The following is an 18860-nucleotide window of genomic DNA, read 5'->3' on the forward strand; positions in this document are numbered from 1 at the left end:
GGGGGGGCGCCGGCCCTAGGAGATCTAATCTCCTAGGGGGTGCGGCCAAGGGGAGGAATCCCTCCTCCCCAAGGCACCTAGGAGGTGCCTTCCCCTCCTAGGACTCTTCCTCCTTGAAACCCTAGGCGCATGGGCCTCTTGGGGCTGGTGCCCTTGGCCCATGTAGGCCAAGGCGCACCCCCTACAGCCCATGTGGCCCCCCGGGACAGGTGGCCCCACCCGGTGGACCCCCGAGACCCTTCCGGTGGTCCCGGTACAATACCGGTGACCCCGAAACTTGTCCCGATGCCCGAAATAGCACTTCCTATATATAATTCTTTACCTCCGGACCATTCCGGAACTCCTCGTAACGTCCGACATCTCATCCGGGACTCTGAACAACATTCGGATTACTGCATATACATATCCCTACAACCCTAGCGTCACCGAACCTTAAGTGTGTAGACCCTACGGGTTCGGGAGACATGTAGACATGACCGAGATCGCTCTCCGGTCAATAACCAACAGCGGGATCTGGATACCCATGTTGGCTCCCACATGCTCCTCGATGATCTCATCGGATGAACCACGATGTCGAGGATTCAAGCAACCCCGTATACAATTCCCTTTGTCAATCGGTATGTTACTTGCCCGAGATTCGATCGTCGGTATCCCAATACCTCGTTCAATCTCGTTACCGGCATGTCACTTTACTTGTACCGTAATGCATGATCCCGTGACCAGACACTTGGTCACTCTGAGCTCATTATGATGATGCTTTACCGAGTGGGCCCAGTGATACCTCTTCGTCATACGGAGTGACAAATCCCAGTCTTGATCCATGTCAACCCAACAGACACTTTCGGAGATACCCGTAGTATACCTTTATAGTCACCCAGTTACGTTGTGACGTTTGGTATACCCAAAGCACTCCTACGGTATCCGGGAGTTACACAATCTCATGGTCTAAGGAAAAGATACTTGACATTGGAAAAACTCTAGCAAACGAACTATACGATCTTGTGCTATGTTTAGGATTGGGTCTTGTCCATCACATCATTCTCCTAATGATGTGATCTCGTTATCAATGACATCCGATGTCCATAGTCAGGAAACCATGACTATCTGTTGATCAACGAGCTAGTCAACTAGAGGCTTACTAGGGACATGTTGGTGTCTATTATTCACACATGTATTACGATTTCCGGATAACACAATTATAGCATGAATAAAGACAATTATCATGAACAAGAAAATATAATAATAATGCTTTTATTATTGCCTCTAGGGCATATTTCCAACAGTCTCCCACTTGCACTAGAGTCAATAATCTAGTTACATTGTGATGAATCGAACACCCATGGAATTCTGGTGTTGATCATGTTTTGCTCTAGGGAGAGGTTTAGTCAACGGATCTGCTACATTCAGGTCCGTGTGCACTTTACAAATATCTATGTCTCCATCTTGAACATTTTCACGAATGGAGTTGAAGCGACGCTTGATGTGCCTTGTCTTCTTGTGAAACCTGGGCTCCTTGGCAAGAGCAATAGCTCCAGTGCTGTCACAGAAGAGCATGATCGGCCCCGACGCATTGGGTATGACTCCTAGGTCGGTGATGAACTCCTTCACCCAAATTGCTTCATGTGCTGCCTCTGAGGCTGCCATGTACTCCGCTTCACATGTAGATCCCGCCACGACGCTCTGCTTGCAACTGCACCAGCTTACTGCCCTACCATTCAAAATATACACGTATCCGGTTTGTGACTTAGAGTCATCCAGATCTGTGTCGAAGCTAGCGTCGACGTAACCCTTTACGACGAGATCTTCGTCACCTCCATAAACGAGAAACATTTCCTTTGTCCTTTTCAGGTACTTCAGGATATTCTTGACCGCTGTCCAGTGTTCCTTGCCGGGATTACTTTGGTACCTTCCTACCAAACTTACGGCAAGTTTTACATTAGGTCTGGTACACAGCATGGCATACATAATAGACCCTATGGCCGAGGCATAGGGGATGACACTCATCTCTTCTATATCTTCTGCCGTGGTCGGACATTGAGCTGAGCTCAATTTCACACCTTGTAATACAGGCAAGAACCCCTTCTTAGACTGATCCATATTGAACTTCTTCAATATCTTATCAAGGTATGTGCTTTGTGAAAGACCTATGAGGCGTCTTGATCTATCTCTGTAGATCTTAATGCCTAATATATAAGCAGCTTCTCCAAGGTTCTTCATTGAAAAACTCTTATTCAAGTAGGCCTTTATGCTGTCCAAGAGTTCTATATCATTTCCCATCAAAAGTATGTCATCTACATATAATATGAGAAATGCTACAGAGCTCCCACTCACTTTCTTGTAAACACAGGCTTCTCCATAAGTCTGCATAAACCCAAACGCTTTGATCATCTCATCAAAGCGAATTTTCCAACTCCGAGATGCTTGCACTAGCCCATAAATCGAGCGTTGGAGCTTGCACACCTTGTCAGCATTCTTAGGATCGACAAAACCTTCCGGCTGAATCATATACAATTCTTCCTTAAGGAAACCATTAAGGAATGCCGTTTTGACGTCCATTTGCCATATTTCATAATCATAGAATGCGGCAATCGCTAACATGATTCGGACGGACTTCAGCTTCGCTACCAGTGAGAAAGTCTCATCGTAGTCAACCCCTTGAACTTGTCGATAACCGTTAGCGACAAGCCGAGCTTTATAGATGGTCACATTACCATCCGCGTCTGTCTTCTTCTTAAAGATCCATTTATTTTCTATGGCTCGCCGCTGAACGGGCAAGTCAGTCAAAGTCCATACTTCGTTTTCATACATGGATCCTATCTCGGATTTCATGGCCACTAGCCATTTGTCGGAATCCGGGCCCGCCATCGCTTCTTCATAGTTCGAAGGTTCATCATTGTCTAACAACATGATTTCCAAGACAGGGTTGCCGTACCACTCTGGTGTGGAACGTGTCCTTGTGGACCTTGGAATTTCAGTAGGAGCTTGATCAGAAGTATCTTGATCATCATCATTAACTTCCTCTCTAGTCGGGGCAGGCACCTCAGGAACATTTCCTTGAGTTGCGCCATTTTCCGGTTCAAGAGGTAATACTTCATCAAGTTCTACTTTCCTCCCACTTACTTCTTTCGAGAGAAACTCCTTCTCTAGAAAGGATCCATTCTTGGCAACAAAGATCTTGCCTTCGGATCTGAGGTAGAAGGTATACCCAACAGTTTCTTTAGGGTATCCTATGAAGACGCATTTTTCCGACTTGGGTTCGAGCTTTTCAGGTTGAAGTTTCTTGACATAAGCATCGCATCCCCAAACTTTTAGAAACGACAGCTTAGGTTTCTTCCCAAACTATAATTCAAATGGTGTCGTCTCAACGGATTTCGATGGAGCCCTATTTAAAGTGAATGCGGCAGTCTCTAAAGCATAGCCCCAAAAAGATAACGGTAAATCGGCAAGAGACATCATAGATCGCACCATATCTAATAGAGTGCGATTACGACGTTCGAACACACCATTACGCTGAGGTGTTCCAGGTGGCGTGAGTTGTGAAACTATTCCACATTTTCCTAAGTGTGTGCCAAACTCGTGACTCAAGTATTCTCCTCCATGATCTGATCGTAGGAACTTGATTTTCCTGTCACGTTGATTCTCAACCTCACTCTGAAATTCCTTGAACTTTTCAAAGGTTTCAGACTTGTGTTTCATTAAGTAGACATACCCATATCTACTTAAGTCATCGGTGAGGGTGAGAACATAACGATAGCCACCGCGAGCCTCAACACTCATTGGACCGCACACATCAGTATGTATGATTTCCAATAAGTTGGTTGCTCGCTCCATTGTTCCTGAGAACGGAGTCTTGGTCATTTTACCCATGAGGCATGGTTCGCACGTGTCAAATGATTCGTAATCAAGAGACTGTAAAAGTCCATCAGCATGGAGCTTCTTCATGCGTTTGACACCTATGTGACCAAGGCGGCAGTGCCACAAGTATGTGGGACTATCATTATCAACCTTGCATCTTTTGGTACTCACACTATGAACATGTATAGCATTACGCTCGAGATTCATTAAGAATAAACCATTCACCATCGGAGCATGACCATAGAACATATCTCTCATATAAATAGAACAACCATTATTCTCGGATTTAAATGAGTAGCCATCTCGTATTAAACAAGATCCCGATACAATGTTCATGCTCAAACTTGGCACTAAATAACAATTATTGAGGTTTAAAACTAATCCTGTAGGTAAATGAAGAGGTAGCGTGCCGACGGCGATCACATCGACCTTGGAACCATTCCCGACGCGCATCGTCACCTCATCCTTCGCCAGTCTCCGCTTATTCCGCAGCTCCTGTTTTGAGTTACAAATGTGAGCAACCGCACCGGTATCAAATACCCAGGAGCTACTACGAGTACTGGTAAGGTACACATCAATTACATGTATATCACATATACCTTTCGTTTTGCCGGCCTTCTTGTCCACTAAGTATTTCGGGCAGTTCCGCTTCCAGTGACCACTTTCCTTGCAATAAAAGCACTCTGTCTCGGGCTTGGGTCCATTCTTTGGCTTCTTCCCGGCAGCTTGCTTGCTGGGTGCGGCAACTCCCTTGCCGTCCTTCTTGAAGTTCTTTTTACCCTTGCCCTTCTTGAACTTAGTGGTTCCACCAACACTTGATGTTCCTTCTTCACTTCTACCTCTGCTGATTTCAGCATAGCAAATACTTCAGGAATGGTATTTTCCATCCCCTGCATATTGAAGTTCATCAAAAAGCTCTTGTAGCTCGGTGGAAGCGACTGAAGGATTCTGTCAATGACCGCGTCATCCGGGAGATTAACTTCCAGGTGAGTCAAGCGGTTATGCAACCCAGACATTTTGAGTATGTGCTACTGACAGAACTATTTTCCTCCATCTTACAGCTGAAGAATTTGTCGGAGACTTCATATCTCTCGACCCGGGCATTAGCTTGAAAAACCATTTTCAGCTCTTCGAACATCTCATATGCTCCATGTCTCTCAAAACGCTTTTGGAGCCCCGGCTCTAAACTGTAAAGCATGCCGCACTGAACGAGGGAGTAGTCATCGGTACGTGCCTGCCAAGCGTTCATAACGTCTTGTTTTGCAGGGAGAACAGGTGCGTCACCCAGCGGTGCTTGTAGGACATAATCTTTCTTGGCAGCTATGAGGATGATCCTCAGGTTCCGGACCCAGTCTGTATAGTTGCTGCCATCGTCTTTCAGCTTGGTTTTATCTAGGTACGCGTTGAAGTTGAGGACTACATTGGCCATTTGATCTACAAGACATATTGTAAATATTTTAGACTAAGTTCATGATAATTAAGTTCATCTAATCAAATTATTCAATGAACTCCCACTTAGATAGACATCCCTCCTGTCATCTAAGTATAACATGATCCGAGTTAACTAGGCCGTGTCCGATCATCACGTGAGACGGACTAGTCAACATCGGTGAACATCTTCATGTTGATCGTATCTTCTATACGACTCATGCTCGACCTTTCGGTCTTCTGTGTTACGAGGCCATGTCTGTACACATGCTAGTCTTGTCAAGTCAACCTAAGTGTATTGCGTGTGTAAATCTGTCTTACACCCGTTGTATGTGAACGTTAGAATCTATCACACCCGATCATCACGTGGTGCTTCGAAACAACGAACTGTCGCAACGGTGCACAGTTAGGGGGAACACTTTCTTGAAATTATTATGAGGGATAATCTTATTTACTAACGTCGTTCTAAGTAAACAAGATGAAAACATGATAAACATCACATGCAATCAAATAATAATAGTGACATGATATGGCCAATATGACATAGCTCCTTTGATCTCCATCTTGGGGCTCCATGATCATCTTGTCACCGGCATGACACCACGATCTCCATCATCATGATCTCCATCATTGTGTCTCCATGAAGTTGCTCGCCAACTATTACTTCTACTACTATGGCTAACGCGTTTAGCAATAAAGTAAAGTAATTTACATGGCGTTTCTCAATGACACGCAGGTCATACAAAAAATAAAGACAACTCCTATGGCTCCTGCCGGTTGTCATACTCATCGACATGCAAGTCGTGAACATCTCATACATCACATATAGATCATTCATCATTCATCACAACTTTGGCCATATCATATCACAAAGCACTTGCTGCAAAAACAAGTTAGACGTCCTCTAATTGTTGTTGCAAGTTTTACGTGGCTGAAGTAGGGTTCTAGCAAGAACATTTTCTTACCTACGTGAAAGCCACAACATGATTTTTCAACTTCTATTTACCCTTCATAAGGACCCTTTTCATCGAATCCGCTCCAAGTAAAGTGGGAGGGACAGACACCCGCCAGCCACCTTATGCAACTTGTGCATGTTAGTCGGTGGAACCGGTCTCACGTAAGCGTACGTGTAAGGTTGGTCCGGGCCGCTTCATCCCACAATACCGTTGAAGCAAGATAAGACTAGTAGCGGCAAGAAAGTTGACGACATCAACGCCCACAACAAATTGTGTTCTACTCGTGCAAGAGAACTACGCATAGACCTAGCTCATGATGCCACTGTTGGGGAACGTTGCAGAAAACAAAAATTTTCCTACGGTTTCACCAAGATCCATCTATGAGTTCATCTAGCAACGAGTGATTGGATGCATCTATGTACCTTGTAGATTGCAAGCGGAAGCGTTCAAAGAACGGGGATGAGGGAGTCGTACTCGACGTGATTCGAATCACCGAAGATCCTAGCACCGAACGGACGGTACCTCCGCGTGCAACACACGTACGGTCAGCGTGACGTCTCCTTCATCTTGATCCAGCAAGAGGGAAGGAGAGGTTGAGGAAGATGGGTCCAGCAGCAGCACGACGGCGTGGTGGTGATGGAGCTGCAGTACTCCGGCAGGGCTTCTCCAAGCACTATGGAGGAGGAGGAGGTGTTGGAGAGGGAGAGGGAGGCACCAAAGGCAAAAGGTAAGAAGTCCTCCATCTCCCCACTATATATAGGAGGGCCAAGGGGGGGCGCCGGCCCTAGGAGATCTAATCTCCTAGGGGGTGCAGCCAAGGGGAGGAATCCCTCCTCCCCAAGGCACCTAGGAGGTGCCTTCCCCTCCTAGGACTCTTCCTCCTTGAAACCCTAGGCGCGTGGGCCTCTTGGGGCTGGTGCCCTTGGCCCATGTAGGCCAAGGCGCACCCCCTACAGCCCATGTGGCCCCCCGGGACAGGTGGCCCCACCCGGTGGACCCCCGGGACCCTTCCGGTGGTCCCGGTACAATACCGGTGACCCCGAAACTTGTCCCGATGCCCGAAATAGCACTTACTATATATAATTCTTTACCTCCGGACCATTCCGGAACTCCTCGTGACATCCGGGATCTCATCCGGGACTCCGAACAACATTCGGGTTACTGCATATACATATCCCTACAACCCTAGCGTCACCGAACCTTAAGTGTGTAGACCCTACGGGTTCGGGAGACATGTAGACATGACCGAGATCGCTCTCCGGTCAATAACCAACAGCGGGATCTGGATACCCATGTTGGCTCCCACATGCTCCTCGATGATCTCATCGGATGAACCACGATGTCGAGGATTCAAGCAACCCCGTATACAATTCCCTTTGTCAATCGGTATGTTACTTGCCCGAGATTCGATCGTCGGTATCCCAATACCTCGTTCAATCTCGTTACCGGCAAGTCACTTTACTCGTACCGTAATGCATGATCCCATGACCAGACACTTGGTCACTCTGAGCTCATTATGATGATGCATTACCGAGTGGGCCCAGTGATACCTCTCCGTCATACGGAGTGACAAATCCCAGTCTTGATCCATGTCAACCCAATAGACACTTTCGGAGATACCCGTAGTATACCTTTATAGTCACCCAGTCACGTTGTGACGTTTGGTATACCCAAAGCACTCCTACGGTATCCGGGAGTTACACGATCTCATGGTCTAATGAAAAGATACTTGACATTGGAAAAACTCTAGCAAACGAACTATACGATCTTGTGCTATGTTTAGGATTGGGTCTTGTCCATCACATCATTCTCCTAATGATGTGATCTCGTTATCAATGACATCCAATGTCCATAGTCAGGAAACCATGACTATTTGTTGATCAATGAGCTAGTCAACTAGAGGCTTACTAGGGACATGTTGGTGTCTATTATTCACACATGTATTACGATTTCCGGATAACACAATTATAGCATGAATAAAGACAATTATCATGAACAAGAAAATATAATAATAATGCTTTTATTATTGCCTCTAGGGCATATTTCCAACAACAACCGCCCTACCTGTCAGCCCCGTTCATACACCATGGGCGCCAACCGTGGGCGGCAAAACACCCTCTCCTCGCCCGAAATCGATGTAGGCTAATATTTTACATAGGGGAAGATGTGTAACTTCCATCAGACGTGACACAACCGCCCTACCTGTCAGCCCTGTTCATACACCGTGGGCGCCAACCGTGGGTAGCAAAACACCCTCTCCTCGCCCGAAATAGTTACTGGCAAATATTTGGGAGATGTGAGATTACCGTCCTATCCCCAACCGACGCGATGTCTGAAATTTTAAACGGGGGATAAGTTCGTAACTTTCCCCCATTTCAGAGAAGCGCGTTCCAAAGTTTGAGATCCCCCCTCCCCTCCATTTCCCCATTCATACACCGTCGGCGGAACGACAACCTCCGCACTGCGGCCATCCTCCTCCGTACGCCACCCCATCCTCCACCTTGCCGGAGCCGCTACCCCTACCCCGTCGTCCACTTCAAGAGATGGACGTCTCTCATCCATGGCGCTGGACCAGGATCCTTTCATCGCCTCCACTTGCTTCATCGGCGCCGTCGTCCACCTTGTCGTTGCCGCTCCTACGACCACCTCGTCCATGGCAACAGGATATATCCCCCGACCCAGCCGTCTGCCGTCTAAAGTCTTCTTCCCCGCCGATGAAAGCCATCGCACCCGCAACACCCTCAACGTATCAGCATAGGCCTACACGGCGTCGCAAGAGAGATGGTACTCTTCCATATGTGCTTAAGTTATTGATCTCACCCAGAAAATATATCGTAATTTGTTTACTGTACTTTTCTTGTCCGTACCAAATCGTAGTGGCTAGTTGAAAGCAAACATTGGTTGCGAAGTAGCTTTGTCCAGTTTGCACCTTTAGATTCGCCATGGCATGGGCACTATACTCGTAAAGCTTATGGTTTCCCTCCTTTATATTCACTACCATCATCGTAGGTGCTTCGTGTTGTGCTAGCACTGTTCCTCAAGACCTCAACCCAAAGCTTACGTGTTGAAATACGAATCTGATATGATGCTCATATCACTAAAACAGAGAATGTTTAATTGGTCACCTAATGTTCCTATATTCATTTCGAAAAGCATGTGCGCCACCCACTGGTCCAGCTAGTTCCAATTTCCTGATTTTTCTCTTGATGCTTAGGGTTTTCCCCTTTTATCTACTCTACTATGATCTGCGTAGGTGCTTTCTGTCATACTAGCATTACTCGACCCTTCAAGCTAAACAACACAACACTCAGAATTCGAAAGCTTAGTTGTTCAAATATGATTGTGATATGATACTGATATTAGTTAACCGACACATTTAATTGGTTAGCTAAAGGTCCCACTTGAGTTTCCAAATGCATGTCGCAACATATAGAGAGACAACATAATTGCATTTCTTTGTCACTTGTTGACCGTACTTTGTTGTCCATACCAAATATTAGTTGTTATTTCAAAGCAAACATCAGTTGCTAACTACCCTTTGCGCGGTTTGCAGCTTCAGATCTGCCATCCAACTGCCACGGTCAACACTGTACTCATCATGCTTATGTTTTCCCCATTTTATGATGACCACAATCAGTCTACGTGGTTCGTGTCGTAATAGCACTGCTCCACCCATCGAGCTAAACAAGCTTAGTTGTACAAATTCATATATGATATTATTGCTGATATTAGTAAAACTGAGAGATGTTTAATTGGTTAGCTAAATGTTCCTACTTTAGTTTCGAAATGCATGTGAGCCACATATGGAGAGACCGGAAAGAATAGTATTTCTCTGTGCGCTCTGGTTCATCATGGGTGGCCACCGACATTGTATTAAAAGAATTGTAATATCTTCAATCTGCTTTCTCTTCTTCTCTTCTTTAAGATGATACTCTTCTCTTGCGATCGACTGGTCAGGTCGAGTTGTTCCCCCTTAGTATATTTTGAATCTGTCAGGTCAGGTCGACTTGTTCTTCTTTACTATATGTTGAAGCTATCATCTACGAAGTGTCATCACTTCTGGAGCTCTCATATTTTGAGTAGTAGACCACATTATATTAATGCACATAACAAATTACAGCATGCATGGCATCTTTTAAAAGAATTGCAGAGATAGCACAAAGGGGTTTACAGGGAGGCAGTATTGGATTAGAATCACTTCTGCATTACAAAGAAAATCTCACTTGTTTTTATGTTTTCATGCATGTCAGATATTGGGTTTCTAGTGGTCGATGGCGGAAGCGGTTTGTGAGACATGAGTGTCTATGGGACTCCATTTCCCACAGGAACAGCTGACCAGGTTAACTCCTATCTTCGCGAGGCTGCTATCTCCGTTGCTTAGTTTCCGGGGCTGCCACCGCAACGCTCCTCTCCAAGCAGAAATCTGGCCAAGACGATAGCCAGGGACAAGCCAGTGAGTACTTTGAATGTACTCGCAAACATTATGAACGCAGGTATAATATAACATTGATGTGCTGGAAATATTTATGCTCATGACGTCAGTCACAAAAAATAAATCTCTGATGCATGTAAGCGGGTTATTTATGAAAATGTAATAACATAATAATAATAAAAGGCACCGATCGGGCGTCTGGAGCAACACCACATAAAGGGCTTATAAAAGAAATACCACAGTCGAGCGTCTGAGTGACACCTCACAAAGGGCTTATAAAAGAAATGCCACAGTCGGGCATCTAAGTGACACCACATAAAGGGCTTATAAAAGAAATGCCACAGTCGGGCGCCTAAGCGACACCACATAAAAGGGCTTTAAAAGAAATGCCACAGTCGGGCGTCTGAGCGACACCACATAAAGGGCTCATAAAATAAATAATCACAATGAATATCCAGGAGGTAGAACCATCCCAGGGATACTCGATAATACAAATAATGCAACGGGTTAGTCCATCACAAAATAATGATCATGGTCCTCACAAGTCACAATCCAAGTTCAGGTTTTATCAATTTTCTCCTCCGAAGACCGACACTAAGACCAACCCTTGACCCATCCCAGACTGTAATCCTTAACCATGGACACGACTATTCGAATAGGTTTAATCTCTGCAGAGGGTGTACTCTTTACCCATGAGTAACGGATTCCTTTAGTCCATCGGGACTAATTCCATCTACGGCCTTTTAGTTGAAAACACGCCTAACTTGCACACACCAGCTTAACTCATCGGTGTCTGGAATCACCCACGACACTTGTTAAGCAAAACTCTAAGTGGGGAGGCTACAACCTCGCGTAGCATGGGATCAAATTTATATCGCGTGCTCTAAGGGGTGGCCTCCCCTCTCGGTCCCAACCGGAAACACCCATGCCCCCGGACCAGGTGGCCTGCCTACCGGCTACAACCGGTATCTTCCACCATGGCCTCTCTGTACGGTGTGTGCTTGAAAGGGGTTGACGACTTACTGAACCGTACCCTACCTACGGCAGGGACAAGTGGTAGTACAAAACAAGTATGGGGGTTACTAGAACAAGACTCGATCTACGGTCGACTCAGGAGGTTTATAAATTCCCTGCATGACATGTATAACAAATATATTTCAACCAACAAAATCACCACTCAATATACCTTACCATGCCATACCGGACATAACCGTCCCGACGGAGACCGACGATAAGCTCACGCCTACCCAAGGCAGAGGCTTTCCCGGATTTCTTTCCGGCATGCATGCAAGGCACATGAGGATGATTACCATCACCAGTATATTCATTTCCAACAGCAAGGAAATCACTAACATTCATTCATGCAATTGATCATATCACATGAAATAACAAGTTCTCCGATATAAGGTGGTGTTATAAACATGTTAACTATCACACCAAAAATATTATTCCGGGGTTCAGACTGCTTGCCTTCATGGTGTGGAAGGGCAGGGTGCACTCCAAATCTTTTGAAAGCTTTCTTCTCTTCCAAAATCCTATTTTCAAAAATATGCAAATAACACATATTTCAAAAAAAATACAAAAAAGTTGTTTGGAAAATTTTCAAATAAATCTTAAAATAAACTAGACAAAAATTTGAGAGATGTAGGAAAAAGAATAAATTCATTTGGAGTTATATTCAAAGAGTTGTAGATAGTCAAAGTTCTGGTCAAATCTGTTATTAAAAATTAAAACAGAAAAAGAAAAACGTTTCGAATATACGTACACGTCGAAAGCGTATTTTGGTTATACGCTTCCACTTACTCCAGCGTGGATGGCGCGCGAGTCACTGACAGTGGGCCCGCCTGGCCCACTGGTCAGGTTTGACTGGTCTATCTCTCCCTCCTCTTCCTCTGCCCGAACGGAGGCGAGGCAACGGCGATCGTCGCCGGCGGACGGCGGCTCCCCGCGGGTTCCAGAGGGTCTGGATGGATCCGCGAGACCGAGGCGGTCCTTCCGGTGGTTGCTGGGTAGACGGGGGTGGAAAGAGTCGTCGGCGGTGAGCTTCGCGGCGGAGGGGGCTTCGGGAGCAGAGTGGTTTTGGGGCTACGATGGTTCCCGATCAAAATTGAGTAGGGGGATGGGTTCACGGGAGGAAGAGAAGGTTCCTGGTGAAGAGAACGGAGAGGGGGAGGCCTTGGTGGTGCCAGAATGGCCGGGGCAGTGGTGGCGGCTACGGTTGCTGGAGATGGGGAAGGAGACCTCCCCGGGTCGATTTGCTGCCAATGGGGGTCCTAGGGAGATGGCTTGGGACTCCTGCGTGCGGATACGAGCTCGGGGCTCCTTAAATAGGCGAGTCGAGGCGGTTCCACGGCGGCCGGGGATAAGTTCAACAGCGAACCGACGTTCTGTAGCTTGCAGGGCGACGTGGAGGCGACGAGAGCTAGTGGACACGCTTGTGGATGAGCTCGCGCTGTTCCAGGGGCCAGGTGGCGAGCGGGAGAGGCTCGGCGGCGCCGACATGAGCAGGGGCTGTCGGGCGGCCGTGGCGGCTAGCTCCTGGCCTGCCGGGGACGTGGCGAGGGCTCTTGGCGTGTTGTGGTGAGAAGGGAGCGAGTGGCGTGGCTCTGCAGAGCGGGCCAAAACCAGGGGGGCCAGCGTGTCGGCTCGGGCGCGGATCGTGCAATACGCGCGCTCTGGGCGTGTCCAGTGAACGCACGGAAGGTGTTCGATACAATGCCGTGGCATGCTACAGGTCATAGGTGAGGCTGGCACTAAGCAGACCTAGGTTAGTAGTAACTGGGAGTCTAGTGGACATGTTAGTTTGATCAGAGGTGCAAGGTCACAGTGTAATGACAAATGTCATTTTAAAAAATGTTTATGCACGCAAGGTGTTTGACAAAATGCCACAGGCACCTAGGCATTTCTTGGAGTGGCCAAAACTTCCAGAGTGGGGTCTCTTTAGATGAATAAGAGGGTGGTGAGGTTAGTTGGTGGAAAGCACAAACTTGTTAGTGCAAGTTTTGCAAAACTACAATTCTGGACAGGAGATAAATGGCATTATTTCATGAACCAAAAATATTCAAATGGGTGCATGCTCCTGGACTAAGGGGTTTGGTAGGGCTGTCTACAAGTAGGAGAAGGCACAAGGTTACTGGAGCAAAAATAAATAGGGTTGCAGTAGAAATCACAAGGCTGGACCAGAATGGAAAAGAGGTTGATTCACTCAAAATTTTCACAGTACAGCACTAGGTTTTTGCATAATGTTGAATCATATGCTACTACTAACATCCCATAATTTTGGTGGAGGTCATAAATAAATATTTAAAAGGGTTGTAGTGCAAAATTGCACTCTGGACCAGAGAAGAAAAATTGATGTAGAGCTCAAAATATTACATGAATAAAAGATATTTTTGTATAAAAGTGATTTAAAAACATCACATGACATCTCCAAATTTTGGTTGGAATTTTAGGTGAATTTATCAAATGGTTGTAGTTCAATTATGGCCATATAACCTTGGAAAACCATTTTTCATGAAAATAAAGATCAAGCAAATTAATTATGTAATTAGTTATACTGATAAAAGAAAAGTTTTTATTGAGAGGCTAAACAAGTCCAATAACATATTTGAAAGGTTTTCACTTTAGGGAGCAACTCAATGATAATAAGAAAGGAAATGTTTCAAAAAAAATCAAAAGGGAGTCCAAAAAAATCAAAGTTTTAATTCCTGGCAAAAAATTTAATTTAACAAAACAAGGCCAAATTTTTGGGGTGTCACATTGCATTACTTCTACTTTGTTACACCATCTGCTTAGTTTAAGCATCATATATGAGTATATGCCATACCTATCCATTTTCTGTACCTATTCCATGTGTCGTCACACTATGTTTTTCCAGTCAAATGTTGTTCTTTCGTAATAGGTGTCCAAAAGGAAGAGGGTGAGTGCAGGTCATCAAGGAGTACAAACTAGGTATTTGGAAAAGGTAGTGATACCTATTAAATCAGATAGATCAGCAGCCACAGAAAACACAAGCCCAACTGTACCACACTTTACTCCTACTCCATTGGCCAAACCCCTATTAGAACTGCTAGGAGCCCAACGTCAGGTACTGTCTATGATATCAATTCAAAATTTGAACTCCTAAATTTCTACTTGTGCCTTACCTTCTCTCTTGTATGAAAACTAATTTCAGATGAATCTCCTTGCTCAAAGGATCATACGATCTCAAAACAATAATGGACTCTGCATTGCTCTTGTCAGTACCTCTCTCCCTTTTGCCTTGTAACGCTGTACTTAATTAATTGCTATTTGATTATGTATCATTAGTCTGCACCTGAGCTTCATTATCCTCTGTTTCTTCCAATATTATTTGATCTATATTTACTCTTTGCAAAATGTAGAATAATGGCAACGCTTATAAAGAATTTTCTTTGGGGAATTTATTGAATTATCCTTCCATCAACATGGAGAAGGGCTTTGTCCAGCCCGTGTTAACATGTAATGTAAGTGCATCCTTCTCAAGCCTTCAAACTTTGTTCTAGTATAGATTTGGATAGGCATCATTTCCTCCACTGTTGTTTGCTTTGCTGTTTACATCTGATTGGATGTTTGCAACAACTACCAGTTTCAAATTATAGTTGTAAAAACATGTTCCTTATGCAATACAGATCCATTTATTTGCTTATATAATTGTGAAACCTGTTACGTGTCTCCTTGTTTCTCTTTCAGACTCATATCTCTTACGCCAGGCAGAACTTTAGGGAAGATAGTGAGCCAAACCATCTTGAGGACAACGAGATGACCCCAAGGTTCTGTCTTGATGAAGACAGTGAGTTGAAGCTACTCACTAGCAGGTGTGAGACAACCTCTGTGCAGTCGCTGCCTCAATCAGTTCGACTTCTTCAGTCTCAACTTAAAGCGGAAAGGCTTGTTTCAGCTCAGCTCCGACTTGAAGTCAGAGATGCAATGAAGATATCAGAGGACTGTCGTGCACACCATCATGCCTTAAATCTAGTGTTGATGCATCTATCGTTGACACAACTGAGGTTTACTCAGCTTCTTCAGTTGTTTGTGGGGGTGGGCGACCTGGCCAGGCCTAGTGCCTTCTGAATTTCTCTTAGTTTTGTATATTCTTTTGTCGGCGTGTTTATTTGCACTGGTAGCGAACTTTGATGCCCAGTGGATGTAATATGTGTGATAGCCGTGATAGCCTAGCGTAAGTTGCTTGCTTATTTATTTCCTTGTTGTCTTGTTTATTTGTTTGCTTCTGGTCATTGCAGTTCTTTTTCCGCGGTTTGCTAGTGGCTGCAATAACCTATTTTTTAAAACTAGGCCACAATAACCATGGGCTAATATTTACTGTAGTGGCACTAGGCCTCCTACGGGCCGTAGAAACAGTGGTCCTTCTACGGGCCATAGAAACAATGGGCCTTCTACGGGCTGTAGAAACAATGGGCCTTCTACGGGCCGTATCATCAATGGGCCTTATACGGGCAGTATGATCGATGGCCAAACATGGGCCAATAACAGGCCGCATTATGGCCGTAAACGGGCTAGAGTTGGAAAATCCGCTCATGGGCTGACCATAACGGGCCATCGTTAATAGGCCGTATTTGATGACTCTATGAAAATGGCCCAATGTATTAACAGACCATAAATGGTCCGACTGTAACCACGGGATGAATTTGGCCCACAGGCAGAAAATGATAGTAACGGGCCGTAAGTAAACGAATGCTGGAAATGAGCCCAAGAATAAATGGGCTCTGAGAAGGCTGAAAGATAACATGGGCTGGAAACGCCCCAACGGAATAACGGGCCGTTAATGGGTATAAAGTGATACACTGTTCATTACGGGCCAGTTTCACCACGGGCAGTTCATGGGTGTAGAGTGGTACACTATTCATTACGGGACAGTTTCAGCACGGGTCATTAGTAGGCCAAGAGTTACATAGGGCATCATATGGGCTGAAAGACGTCATGGGCCATACACGGGCCAGAAGTGAAAACGGGCTGGAATCATATTGGGTGGCCCAGATGACGCTACTGGGCCTAATTCAGATAGGGCGTAACGGGCCTTGGGTTAGCGGTTTGTAAATGGGCTATATGCGAACAGGCCGTTAACAGGCTTTACATGGGCCGACCCGCCACCTTTTAACCAAGTCAAACGGGCCGGCCTTTTCACATGAATGGGCCTCTGTTGGGCCATGCCATGTGTCGACGTATCATAGGCGCCTATCTGACCCACTGACAAGCTGACACGTGTTTCGTCCGGCCAATAAGAATTTTACACGTGGAAATTTCCCATTGGTCGGGGCTGTTAACGGGTTATCGGATCCAAAACCCGACCCGATAGCTTCACGACGTTCCGTTACGGTGGATGCCACGTGTCGGTCACCCTTAACGAAAGCACTTCTATGACGCGTGATTTATCATCATGGAAGTGGACACTTCCGTGATGATAATTTTGGTAATGTCATGGAACACTTCTACGACAGCACAGGTATGACTATCTTGATTCTGTCATAAATTTGTCATGGATGTACATGCATGACAAAAAACGCGACCTACTGTGACAAACACGTATCATCACGGAAGTGTATTTTTTTGTAGTGAGAAGCCCTCCGTGATCGATGCCCCCTCCAGCGGAGCTCCGAAACAGGCCCCAAGATGTGATCTCGTGGATACAGAAAGTTGCGGCGGTGGAATTAGGTTTTTGGCTCCGTCCCCGATCGTTTGGGGGTACGTGGATATATATAGGAGGAAGAAGTACGTCAATGGAGCTTCGAGGGGCCCACGAGGCAGGGGACGCGCCCCCTACCCTCGTGAGCACCTCGTCGCTTTCTTGACGGTGGGTCCAAGTCTCCTGGATCTTATCTAATTAGAAAATCACGTTTTCGAAGGTTTCATTCCATTTGGATTCCGTTTGATATTCCTTTTCTTCGAAATCCTAAAACAGGCAAAAATAGCAATTCTGGGCTGGGCCTCCAGTTAATAGGTTAGTGCCAAAAATAATATAAAAGTGGAAAATAAAGCCCAATAATGTCTAAAACAGAATTATAGATACGTTGGAGACGTATCAAGCATCCCCAAGCTTAATTCCTGCTCGTCCTCGAGTAGGTAAATGATAAAAATAGAATTTTTGATGCGGAGTGCTACTTGGCATAATTTTAATGTAATTCTTCTTAATTGTGGTATGAATATTCAGATCCGAAAGATTCAAGACAAAAGTTCATATTGACATAAAAATGATAATACTTCAAGCATACTAACTAAGCAATTATGTCTTCTCAAAATAACATGGCCAAAGAAAGTTCATCCCTACAAAATCATATAGTTTAGTCATGTTTCATTTTCATCACACAAGAATGCTATCATCATGGACAACCCCGATGACAAGCCAAGCAATTGTTTCATACTTTAGTAATCTCAAACCTATAAACTTTCACGCAATATATGAGCGTGAGCCATGGACATAGCACTATGGGTGGAATAGAATATAATGAAGGGGGGTTATGTGGAGAAGACAAAAAAGGAGAAAGTCTCACATCAACGAGGCTAATCAATGGGCTATGGAGATGCCCACCAATTGATGTTAATGCAAGGAGTAGGGATTGCCATGCAATGGATGCACTAGTGCTATAAATGTATGAAAGCTCAATAAAAGAAACTAGTGGGTGTGCATCCAACTTGCTTGCTCACGAAGACCTAGGGCACTTGAGGAGGCCCATTGTTGGAATATACAAGCCAAGTTCTATAATGAAAAATTCCCACTAGTATATGAAAGTGATAACATGAGAGACTCTCTACTATGAAGATCATGGTGCTACTTTAAAGCACAAGTGTCGGGTTATTAAGACTGTGTATTTCACCTTAAAAAAAGACTATGTATTTCTTCAATAGGTAGTAAATTCTTAACATCTTCAGCGTTAATACCTTTTTCTTTCATAGATTTCTTTGCCTCTTGCATATCTTCAAGACTGAGTGAGGGAGTCCTGGATTAGGGGGTATCCGGACAGCCGGATTATATCCTTTGGCCGGACTATTGGGCTATGAAGATACGAGATTGAAGACTTCGTCTCGTGTCCGGATGGAACTCTACTTGGCGTGGAAGGCAAGTTAGGCAGTACGGATATGGATATCTCCTACTTTGTAACCGACCTTGTGTAACCCTAGCCCCCTCCGGTGTCTATATAAACCAGAGGATTTTA

Source organism: Triticum dicoccoides, chromosome 7A (genome assembly GCF_002162155.2).
Source record: "Triticum dicoccoides isolate Atlit2015 ecotype Zavitan chromosome 7A, WEW_v2.0, whole genome shotgun sequence".
In the NCBI taxonomy this organism is placed as follows: domain Eukaryota; kingdom Viridiplantae; phylum Streptophyta; class Magnoliopsida; order Poales; family Poaceae; genus Triticum; species Triticum dicoccoides.